At 44.8% G+C, this 11,653-nt stretch overlaps 1 pseudogene; it reads right to left on the bottom strand.

The window, feature by feature from the left end:
* Nucleotides 1–346: 346 nt before the first annotated feature.
* Nucleotides 347–925, bottom strand: LOC142432218 (large ribosomal subunit protein eL19-like; annotated as a pseudogene).
* Between the last annotated feature and the right edge of the window lie 10,728 nt (nucleotides 926–11,653).

The following is an 11,653-nucleotide window of genomic DNA, read 5'->3' as shown; positions in this document are numbered from 1 at the left end:
CCGATACAAAAAAATTACAAAACCAACATTGCCACAAGAATCTAAAAGAGATTTCAATAAATAGAATAAACCATGTTCATAGATAAAAAGATTTAACGTTTTGAAAATGTCAATACTACTCAGTTATGTATTTATCTTGATTCAGATTTCATTGTTATTCTTTAAAGAGATGGGGGAAATCATCGAGTTTCTATCAAAATGAATGAGATCTTAGATAAGCAAACCCCACTAAAGAAAAAGAACAAGGCAAGAGGTCTCACATTCCTCCCACCCACACCCTGGGGAAGCTTGCTTTTATTGACTGTCAATAGAACTGTCACTATACACAGAGGAGAGAGGGGGAAATTTATTTCTTGGTCTCTTCCACCTTAGAGAGTCTTGATGAGCTCTTCATTCTTGGCCTGGAGTTGCTCCTCACGGGCGCTTGCGTGCTTCCTTGGTCTTAGACCTGCGGGCCTCAGCCTGCTCAGCCAGGAGCTTCTTGTGAGTCTTGCCTGCCTTCAGCTTGTGGATGTGTTCCATGAGAATGCACTTGTTCTTAAACATGTTCCCCTTCACCTTCAGGGACAAGCTGTGATACATATTCCGGTCAATCTTCTTTGACTCCCGGTATCTCCTGAGCAGCCGGCACGGGATCCTCATCCACGTGATCCTCTCGGGCATGCGACATTGGCAGTACCCTTTCGCTTGCCCGTGCCCAAATGCCTGCTCTTCCAGCGAACTAGCGTGTGTTTCTGGCACCGGGCCCGAGAATGGACAGTCACAGGCTTGTGGATGATAAGGCCATCTTTGATCAGTTTCCGGATTTGCTTACGGGAGTTGGCATTGGTAATTTCATTGGTCTCCTTGGGGTCCAACCAGACTTTCTTCTTGCCGCAGCAGAGACGCTGGAAGCGAGCCTTTTCTGAAGCTTGAGCATTCTCATGGCTGCGGCAGCAGCGCCCAAAGGCAAGAAATCTCACCTTTTTACCTTGAAACCTCCTACACACCATGGTAGACAAAGCAGCCTGATAGTGGCTCAGTAACAGATATATATATATATACACACTAATGGAACAGTATCGAAAATCCAGAAGTAAATCTATGCACTACAGATAGCTGATCTTTGTCCAAGGACCAAAACACATTAAATAGAGAAGAAAGAGAGCTAGTCCCATCAACAAATGGTGCCAGCAAAACTGGTTACCTCTCTGCAGGAAAAGAAACAAAACCCCTACCTCACACTATATGCCAAAACATGAGCTGAAGACAGACTAAAGACCTAATTATAAAACCCCAAAATATAAATATCATCAAAGAAAAAATAGAAGCAAACTCAGGGACCCTAAGAAGCACTGGTGGCAGAGTGTATGGTCACTTTAAGTTGGAATTGTCTCAATAGCAGTGAGAGTCCCCCCCAACCCTCAGGTAGAGACCCTACAACATGAAATAAATACACTATCAAATATAACTAAAAATGCACAAACAGCAGTAGACAAGCTAGATGACCTGGGCTCCCCACAAAGTGTACACTTCTGCATATCAAAAGATTTCATGAAAAATGTAAGGAGAAAACTCACAGAATAGGAAATATTCAACAACACATTGGACACGGGATCATCTCTAAAATATTTAGAAAACTACAAGACATCAATGGAAAAAAAGATATATATATACATATATATATACTAAAGTGTATACATATACACTAAAGAAATTCGGACCATTACACGAGTGTACATCCATGTTCATCACAACATTATTCACAGTAGCAAAATGATGGAAACAACCTTAATCCCCAGCCATGAAGGAATGGCTAAACAATCTATTGTGCATACATACGATGGAATAATATGAATTTTTTGAAAGTGAAGGTACATACACATGGGTTAAGTTTTCAGGGATCCCATCTGACCTTAAACTTGGAATGTGCACGGCCTTGCCATCATCCAGAGTTCATTGGAAAGAAGATTATTGAAGATGCAGTTAGGTTAAAGGTTAACAACTTATCATTTGTTCTCCCTTTTGACACATTGAAAATGAGTTCCACCTTTTAATATTTTCTTTCTTTTCAATTGAGATTTCCCTCTGTTTTACTTTTGTTATCATTTGTTTTTTGTATGTTTTTCTGTATATGAAATCCAGGGTAGGTAACTAAACAGGGACTGAATTAATGGTTTCTTGGAAGTATGAGAGGGGAGATTGGGGGGAAATTGGAGAGCTAATAATAGTACAAAAAAGAAGGAAATTTCTAAAATTGTAGTGATGATTGTACAACTTGTCTTAATATGATTGAACCACTGGATTATACAAGATGTGAATTATATGTCATTAAAATTGTTTTAAAAAATAACAATAATGATCAATCTGTTAAACTCCTTATATCATGAGTGAACCAAAAGGTCACTGTGCTGAGTGAAATAAGGCAATCTCAAAAGGACAAATATTATATGAGAACATTATTACAAAATTTCAAGATAAGTTTTTCACTTAGAAAAAGCCTTCTTTGATGGCTACTAAAGATGAGAGGAGATGAGAGGCTGAGTCACTAAGATGCCATTGGGGCTGTTGAGTTGGTTCTGAGTCATATCGACTCTGTGTGCTATGGAACAAAACACGGCCTCACATGTTTTCTCATATCCGAGCCTATTGTTGCAGCCACTGTGTCAGTCCTTCTTGTTGAAGGTCTGCTCTTTTTGTTGCCCCCGCACTTCCCAAGCACCGTGTCCTTTGCCAAGAGTTGGGCTCTCCTGATATCCAAAGTATGTGAGATGAAGTCTCACTGTCCTCGCTTCTAAGGAACATTCTGGCTGGACTTCTTCCAAAATAGATTTGTTTGTATTTTGGCAGTCCATGATACTTTCGATATTCTTCACCAGTACTATAATTCAAATGTACTGATCCTTCTGTCTTCCTTACTCGATGCCCAAATTTCACATACATATTAGAAAATTGAAAATACCCTTTTGCTGACAACAGTTGAAGCAGTACATTGACAGAGAGCTGCTATAAATTCAGGCCAATTTCAGAAGAGGATGTGAACCCACGGATATCATTGCTGCTGTCAGATGAATCTTGGCTGAAGTCACAGAACACCAGAAAGATGTTCACTTGTGCTTTATTGATTATGCAAAGGCATTCGACTGTGTGGACCATAACAAATTATTGACAGCTTTGAGGAGAATGGGAATTGTAGAACACTCGATTGTGCTCATGGGGAACTTGTACATGGATCAAGAGGGTGTGCAAGCCAAACAAGGAGATACTTCATGGTTTAAAATCAGGAACAGTGTGAGCCAGGTTATATCTTCTCACCATATTTATTCAACTGTATGTTGAACAAGTAATCGGAGAATCTGCAGTATGTGAGGAAGACCATGTCAAATTTGGAGGAAGGCTTATTAATAGCCCTCAGTATGCAAATGATACAACCTTGCTTGCTGAAAGTGAGGAGGACTTTGACTTGCTTGTTGATTAAGATAAAGTAGTGTAGTCTTCAGTGTGGATTATAACTCAGTGTAAGGAAACCCAGAATCTTCACAACTAGACCAATAGATAACATTGTAATAAATGGAGAAAAGATTGAAGTTGCCAAGGATTTCATCTTGCTTGGATCCACAATCAATACTCATGGAAGCAGCAGTCAAGAGATCAAAAGGAAAGTCTGCTGTATAAGATCTCTCCAAGGTGATGCAGAACAAGGACATCCCTCTGAGGACTACAGTACTTCTGACCCAGGCGCCATATATTCATTTGCCTCATACCCATGTGAAAGTTGGGCATTGAATAAGGAAGATGGAAGAAGAATCCGTGCATGTTAATTATGGTACTGGAAAATAATACTGAAAGTACCATGGACTGCCTAAAGAACAAGCGTATCTGTCTTGGAAGAGTTACAGGCAGAAGTCTCCTTAGAAGTCAGGATGAGATGACTTCCTCTCAAGTACTATGGCCATGTGATTAGGAAGGCCTAATCCTTGGGAGACGAAAGTAATAAAGTAAAGGGGGAGAGAAAAAAGACGAAGACTCTGAAGAAAAGGGATGGACAGAGTGGGTGCAACAATGGACTCAAACATAAGAACAATTGTGAGCACGGCCCAGGACCCAGCCATGTTTTGTTTTGTTGTCCATTGGGTCACTATGAGTCAGAATTGACTCAATGTCACATAACGACAACAACAATAACAGTGGGTAAACACATATTAGCTTAGGTGAAAGGGAAAGCAATATATGAAAGAGGTCATCAAGAAGCAAGGAAGGCCAGTGAAGACACTGGATACCAGAGTTAAATGCAGCGGAGGTCAATCCCATTATATGTACACTATCACAGTAATAACAATCATCTACTTGTAGCTATTTAGACACATAAAGTGGATGGGCGTGGAAAATGGGATCACACCCCAAGATATATATGTAGGATCTTGATACATATATTTACCTATGATACAAATATTATCAATGAATATAGTAGAGCAGACAGGGGACAAAGTTTTGGAAACTTCTTGGACATAATCAAACACTTTGAGGAACTGAGTCACCGAGCCATAGTCTCTGGAGACGCTAATGTCAATTGACATGAAGGCAATGTTCTATGTCTTACTTTGGTGAATAGCGACTATTGATCTCTCTCTATCTGGAGCAAAGATGAAAAAAATCGAAGGCATATGGAAGCAATTAGTCCAATGGTCTGAAAGACCACTTAAATTTCAGCCCTACTGGCCCCCTTCCCCTTTCTTATTTCTCCCTCTGGCTGAGATTAGCTGCTCTGAGTACGGTGCAGCCTACCATGTTGCTAACGAGATCAGGTCCAGAAGGTCTAGATGGTGCCCAGGTATCATTATGAACATCTCCTATGGGAATCATACTGTCCCAAGTGCTGGCTCAGGCACTGCGGGGCTGGCCTCCTTTAGAGAGGTGGACAGCAGAATTGTTGACTCAAAGTTCGTTCTGGCTGCCTTGAACATACCCTTTGTTTGACTCTTAAAATGCTGTTCCAGACCACTTAGGAGAGCTATGAAAAATTCTCTTAGAAAACTGGGCTGTAATGTGCTCAGATCTCAGGAGGCTGAGTGTTTTAGAAGTCAATAGTAATATTTTAAAATCAATTTTATATTGGAAGCTGGCACACAACTCTCCAGCTGTGAGGCAGTGCTCAAGGACCTGATCTTGTTAGCAAGCCAGTAGGCTGCTCCATACTCTGAGCAGCTAATCTCAGCCAGGTTCTCCCAGAGGCAGGCTCTAAGATGGCGATTGGTGGACAGGGAGGGAATAGCGAATGGAGAGCAGGGAAGGAAGGAGGCCCAGTAGGGCTGCAATTTCAGGTGAAGGCTTAGCAACAATCTAGCTCAAGGGGAACGCTGGGAAATAGATTATATGCCTCAGAGTTTGTCCCACCTTGTGCCAAAGGATCTGGGCTCTCCCATCCCAATACCAGTCAGTCATTGGCTATGAGCCTGGGAACCAGTTGCTGTGGAGTCGATTCTGATTCATGGAGAAAATGGGTCAGAGCAGAACTGTGTTCCATGGGCCGGTCAATGACTGTGATCTTTCAAAAGTAGATAGCCAGAACCTTCTTCCGGGGTGCCTCTGGGGAGTCCCAATCTTTTGATTCGTAGCTGAGCACTTGAGAGTTTGTGCCACCAAAGACTTTCAGGCCTGGGAAGGAGGTTATTTAGACAGGTGGTCACTGCCAGCTCCTTTGCCACTGGATTCCTTCTAGTATACAAAGGGTAGCCCCAAGACCGTTGTAGGTTCAGGCTGTTCCTAGTAAAGTACCCATAAGCTGGAGAGTGGGCACACAAACCTGGTAAGAGCAGCTCAGGGATTCTAGATGGGTGCTGACAGTGTCTGTGACAAGCCCCCCCATCCTATATACTTCTGCACTTGAGTTTTGCTCTGCTTTGTGTGTGTGAGGGGGTACCCACCCCCCAAAATGGAAAACAGCTCCACTGGGCGGAGCTTTCATAGCACACATTTTTTTCCCGTTGGTGAAAATCCAGCAATTCGCTCTGAGTTAGTGCACCCAGTGGTGTCGCCTAGGAAGGGTCTCTCCAGTCACGGTGAATTTTTTATAAAAGTAGTTTCACTTGAACCTTGTTTTTTGTGACGGCTGATTTAAGAGAACAGCGTACAGCTGTGAAACTTTGTTTCCTGCTCAGGAAAAATGTCATAGAAGCTGTAGTGATGTAGAGTGCAGCTCACAAGGACAACGCGATGGGGAAAAACTCAAATGTACGAGTGTTTTCTCATTTCAAAAAAGGTCAAATGTCGATTGATGACAAACCTCATTCTGGACATCATCAACTTCCCAAACCAGTATGTCCACAAAATCCATGCACTTGTGCTTGAAGACCAACAATGGACCATTGAAGAGATAGGGAAGTTATCTGGACTACCTTGGAGCTTGATTCAGTTTATTTTAATGGAAGATTTGGGAATGAGAAGGGTCACTGTGAAATGTGTGTCGCAGGTTCTGACTGACCAGGAAAAAGAGCGTCAAGTGTAAACATGCCGTGCTTTGAAAGAACAGCTCTGAAGCGATCCAGAATTTTCCCCCAAGGTCATTACTGGTGAGAAACAGTGCTCTTCTTATAACCCTGAAAGCAAACTTCAATCAAGCCAGTGGAAGATGCCATGTCACCTCTCCCCACAAAAGCTTGTCGAGTGAAATCAAAGATCAAGATGATGCTCATTTGTTTCTTTGATGTGGGAGGGATAGTGCATTTGGAATTCATTCAGCCAGGGGAGACTGCTCATCAAGCTTTCTATTTAGAGGTTCTGAAAAGTTTGTGTAACAGTGTGTGACAAAAAAGACCTAATTTGCTGCAGATGGGAGACTGGTTTTGCCACCACAACAATGCACCTGCTCACGCAGTCATCCCAGTGAGCCAGTTTTGGGCAAAAAAAAAAAAAAAAACCAGCATGCTTTGCTTACCTCATGCAACTTACTCACCTGACCCCTATCCATGTGACTTCTTTTTGTTTCCACAAATGAACAGGGACATGAAAGGACACTGATTTCAAAACAAAGAAGTGAAGAAAAAAATGAGAGAGGTGTTGTGAGCCATCTAAACAAATGGGTTAAAAAATGATTCCAAGAATGGGATCACAGATTTGACAAATGTAATTAAGTGTAATGAAGAGTACTTGGAAGGTTACACAGTTCTGTTAACTTTTTTTTTAATTTAGTGCATAGCTTTGAAAAAAATCTTGGTTTTGGAGTATCCCCTCATATTACAGTGGGGAGGAAGGTGCCAAGAAGCCAGAATTGTAGCTCTCCATATCATTTACTAAGGAAGGCACTCGAGTCAAGACAGTCACAAGTCCAGGTTTAGTTTTCTTTCGGTTGAATGGGGACCCCCAGTCACTGCTTTACTGACTTGTAAGGTAATTGTAGATATCAAAGGTAAAGACACCTGGAAGGGTGGAAAATACATGCATATGGATTTTCAAGATGTAATCTAAGGTAATGTTGATACCAAGGGTCCATGACTTCTTTGGCTGCCAGACAATTCAATGCAATCGAGACACTGTCTTAGAAATCTATCTACTCTACCCCACTCCAACCACCATCACTTAAAGACATTAATTACTTCTACACATACTCATTAGAAGATGTTCTACCAGCACAGCCTTACTCACTCCAAAGTGCACAAAGGTTCACTGAAATATTTGCTGACCTAAAAAAAAATTACCTGGCAGTGCATTCCTAAAATATAAAGTCACTCCATACATTTCTAAAGACTGAAAATAAAGTTCACAAAGCTGATACTTTGTGAGAGTTCTACCTGAATCTGTTTAGAGTGTGCACTAAGAAAATGTAGTCTCCCACAGACAGCAGGACAACGGTTAGCTCACCTCAAAGATAAGACTGGGTCTCTGGCCCACGATCCCTGCTTCACTGGTGCTGAGTTCATTCTGAGAACCAGGTCACAGGGGGCTGGTGAATCCTGATCTTGAGGAGAACCTGAGCGGCCACAAAGTTCAAAGCTGCCTCTGCGTATAGACAACTGTGACCAGAGTTGAGCTCTCAAAACTGAATAACAGAGGAGAACTGCTGACCTGAGGTATTTAGTCGCTGGCTGTGAAGGGTTCACAAATGACAGCTACCAGAAGGGTGAATGTCCACTGTCTTGTTGATGAGGCCCAGCACCCCCCAGGTGCAGCCTGGAGTAGAGAGTGCGGAGACTGATAAGAAGCCCCTCCCCAGATGCACCCTTCAGCTTCTTGGCAATGGAATAGAAAGGGAAGGCTTGCATTTCAATTTAGCTCATCAGATTGGAGACCTGGCTGTATTAAACTACAGATTTACTGTAGCCACTTCTGGGATATTGCCTACTACTAAAAATGAATTCTTACCAAAATGTTCAGAGAAAACCATAGATTAAGTGTATTGACTATGTTTCTTCTTTAAGTAATAGTTAAGGGCAATAACAATGACGGAGCAGTGGAGTAGATATTTTTCCTCCCATTATTAATAACTGCCTCTCAGCTGACTGAAGGATAACCACGGCCACGATGGAGAGCCAATAGCATGCATTCTGTGCTGGGGACCTCCTGCTGGGAGCACCTGCAAGATATTTGATTTAAAAGGTGCCTGTTCATTGATGGCTGAGGAAGACTGGGAAGAAACACTGCAGTGTGAAGATGAGGATCATAAAAAAGAGAAGAAGAGAATAATTATCTCCCACGTCCCCTTTCTCCGGCTGCTCCGGCCTGAGAATGGCCAGTGGGAAAGGACCGGGAAGCCCACGGCCCCTGAGTGCGGGCACCTCCCCACATGAGACACATGAGCAAAGGGAGGCCTCTGCCCACCAGATCACTGAAGAACCACTATCTTGTCACAGTGCTGTGTAGAACCGTGGTTCTCAACCTGTGGGTCGCGACCCCTTTGGGGGTCCAACGACCCTTTCACATATTTCTGACAGTCTTAGGAATTGAGATACCGCTTCTCTATCCGTCTTCAGGCGGGTCCGCCCACATGCAGATACACCCACATATGAGTACCAGTTTCATTTATTTGTAATTAGAAATAAATATTTCACAATATATAATTACATATTGTTTTTGTGGTTCATCACAATGCTTTATTTATGTTCAAGTGGTAACAATGAAAGTACATCCTGCATATCAGATATTTTATATTATGATTCATAACAGTAGTAAAATTAGTTCTGAAGTAGCAATGAAAATAATGTTATGGTTGGGGGTCCCCACCACGTGAGGAACTGTATGAAAGGGTGGCGGCATGAGGAAGGCTGAGGACCACTGCTCTAGACTAAGCAGTCACTGGCCGCCGCGAAGGCCTCGCTTTGTAAATCCAGGCCCACAGTAAAGCTCCCCTTTGACTCACCCTTCTGTTCATGGTGGGGGCCCTACCTGGGTGGTGCAAACAGTGAACATGCTGGGCTACTACCCTCAGGGCCCGCAGTTCAAGCCCACCCAGAGGCATCTTGCAAGAAGGACTGAAACAGTAGCTCCTGAAAGCCCATAGGGCACAATCCCACTCTGACACATGGGGTGGCCAGGAGTCAGGCAGGACTTTCTGGGAACCTTGTTTGGGGTGTATTTTGCCTCCCGGTGAGACTCCTAGGAGCAGCAGCATGTCAGTGCTTTAAATAAGCCTCCATCGTGACAAAGTGGTAGCAGAAAAGCCACCGTTGGCACTCAGGGACAGACAAGCACATCAGTGCTCAGGTGGGTGATCCCCACAGCAGTTTCTGGTGCTGTTGGGGCTCCTCCTCCTGCACACCTGAATAACCGGCAGCTACTGCCACTGTCCTCAGAAGGTCACCCACCGGCATTGCCACCAGCTCTGCCCACAGGGCTCCTTCCGCAGCCGGACCTTCTTTACAAGGTGAGTCAGCAGAAAACACAGCCCTCACCCCCAGGAAGCCCCAAACCCAAACCCCACTTCCACCCCGTTGCTTCAGCCTCACGGTGACCCTGTATATGATTAGCAAGGCTGTGGCCCACTAGAGGAGCAGACAGCGCCACCTTTCTCCTCAGTAGCAGCTAGTGAACGCTTCGGCCAGGCCAGGTGATTCCCATTCCCAGAACTGGGCGATCCAGGGATTCACTCCTACTTGCAGTGACTGGGGAAGCAGAGCTCCGAGCTCAGTGCAGACCCCCGCCCCACATGTGGGCATGCAGAAAGTCCCAGGCTGACTACCAGTGGAGCCGGGAGCGGAGGATGCTGGGACAGGCATAGAGTGGAGTGTCCCTCATCAGCCTGTGCCCACCTTTCCCCCTCTGGAAGCAGCGTCCAGTTTCCCCTTGAGAATTGTCTCTCCCCTACCCTCAGGCCATGTGGTGTGCCCTATCACCCCACCCCAACCCGCATGCCTTTCTCTAAAATCCCGCCCCCCCACCCCCTGCCAAAAACCCCACTTTTTTTTAGTCAATTCTTACTTATAAAGACTCCAAAGGACAGAGTAGAACTGACCCTTTGGGTTTCTGAGGCCGTAGCCTATCTTTCTCCTTCGCAGCAGCTAGTGGTTTCAAACTGCTAACCTCTCAAGGAGGAGTCCTGGTGGCATAGTGATCACTTGTTGTGCTAGGAACTGCTTGGTTGGCACTTCAAAATCATTAGTAGTTCCTCTGGTGAAAAACCGTCCTTTCTACTCCCATAAATAGTTATTGTCTCCGGAAGCCCCAGGGAGTCACTGTGAGTCAGCAGTGAGTTTGGTTGTTGTTTTTTCGGGGGAGGGGCTCTCAAAATTTAGCCTAACAAATAACCCACTGTGCCTCTAAGTCTCCTTTACTTCCTTCCTAGGGAAGCGGGTCTACATGCCTCCAGGCAGTCCCTGGCCCAGAAGGCAGCCTCCTGTGCCAAGGGGGATGCATTGGGAAAGCGAGAGATCTGTTCGGCATCTCTGGCAGCCAGCAGGTCAGGCGGGAGCTGCTCATCTTTGCCACCTGGCAAGACCTGATACAGAGAGCAGAGGAGAGCCAAAAGCAGGGGAAGAGGAGGGAAGTGCGCCTTCTACCATCATTGAAGTCCCAGAGCCAGCTATACCCAGCACTGTTTTAAACATATGTGACAGTGTGTTCTTTTCTTTTGTTTTATTTTTGGACACCTACTAACCAAGACTCCTTCCTTTTATATAAGACAAAGCTAGCCGGATGCTGCAGCAAATTGGGAACCTGAGCCAGGCTCACTGGTCACATCAGGTGGGAAACATTGGCCTCACCCCAAGACAGACCAGCAAAGAGTAAGACCTGGGGAATGTGGGCAGAGCTGGGGCAGGGATGATGGCCTGAACCCGTGCCTGCCTGTGAAAGCCTCAGGCTGCTCTGACCAACTGCTCTCTGATGCAGGCCCAGACTGGAGCAGTGAGTCTTCAGGCCCCTGAGTACCCAGGGAGCGATGCAGACAGAGCCCCCCTGAGTCCCTCAGGACAAGCCCTTGTATCCCCCTCCACCACACACATGCACAGACTTCTTTCTGCCCCTGTATTCACCTGGACTCCTGCTCTGAAGTGTTCTCCATTCCTCTTCCATTTATCCACAGGGTTAGCCTGGCTGGTGTGCCACCTCCTCCAGGAAGCCTTCCCTGATTAGCAGAAGAATTGCTGTTGAGTTCATTCCAACTCACAGCAGCTTCATGTCTGCCAGATTAGAATTGTACCCCATAGGTTTTCTATGGCTGATAGTACGGAAGGAGATCTCCAAG

This window comes from Tenrec ecaudatus, chromosome 18 (assembly GCF_050624435.1).
Source record: "Tenrec ecaudatus isolate mTenEca1 chromosome 18, mTenEca1.hap1, whole genome shotgun sequence".
In the NCBI taxonomy this organism is placed as follows: domain Eukaryota; kingdom Metazoa; phylum Chordata; class Mammalia; order Afrosoricida; family Tenrecidae; genus Tenrec; species Tenrec ecaudatus.
Note: the sequence above shows the minus strand (reverse complement) of the source record. Positions and strands in the feature narration are given on the sequence as shown.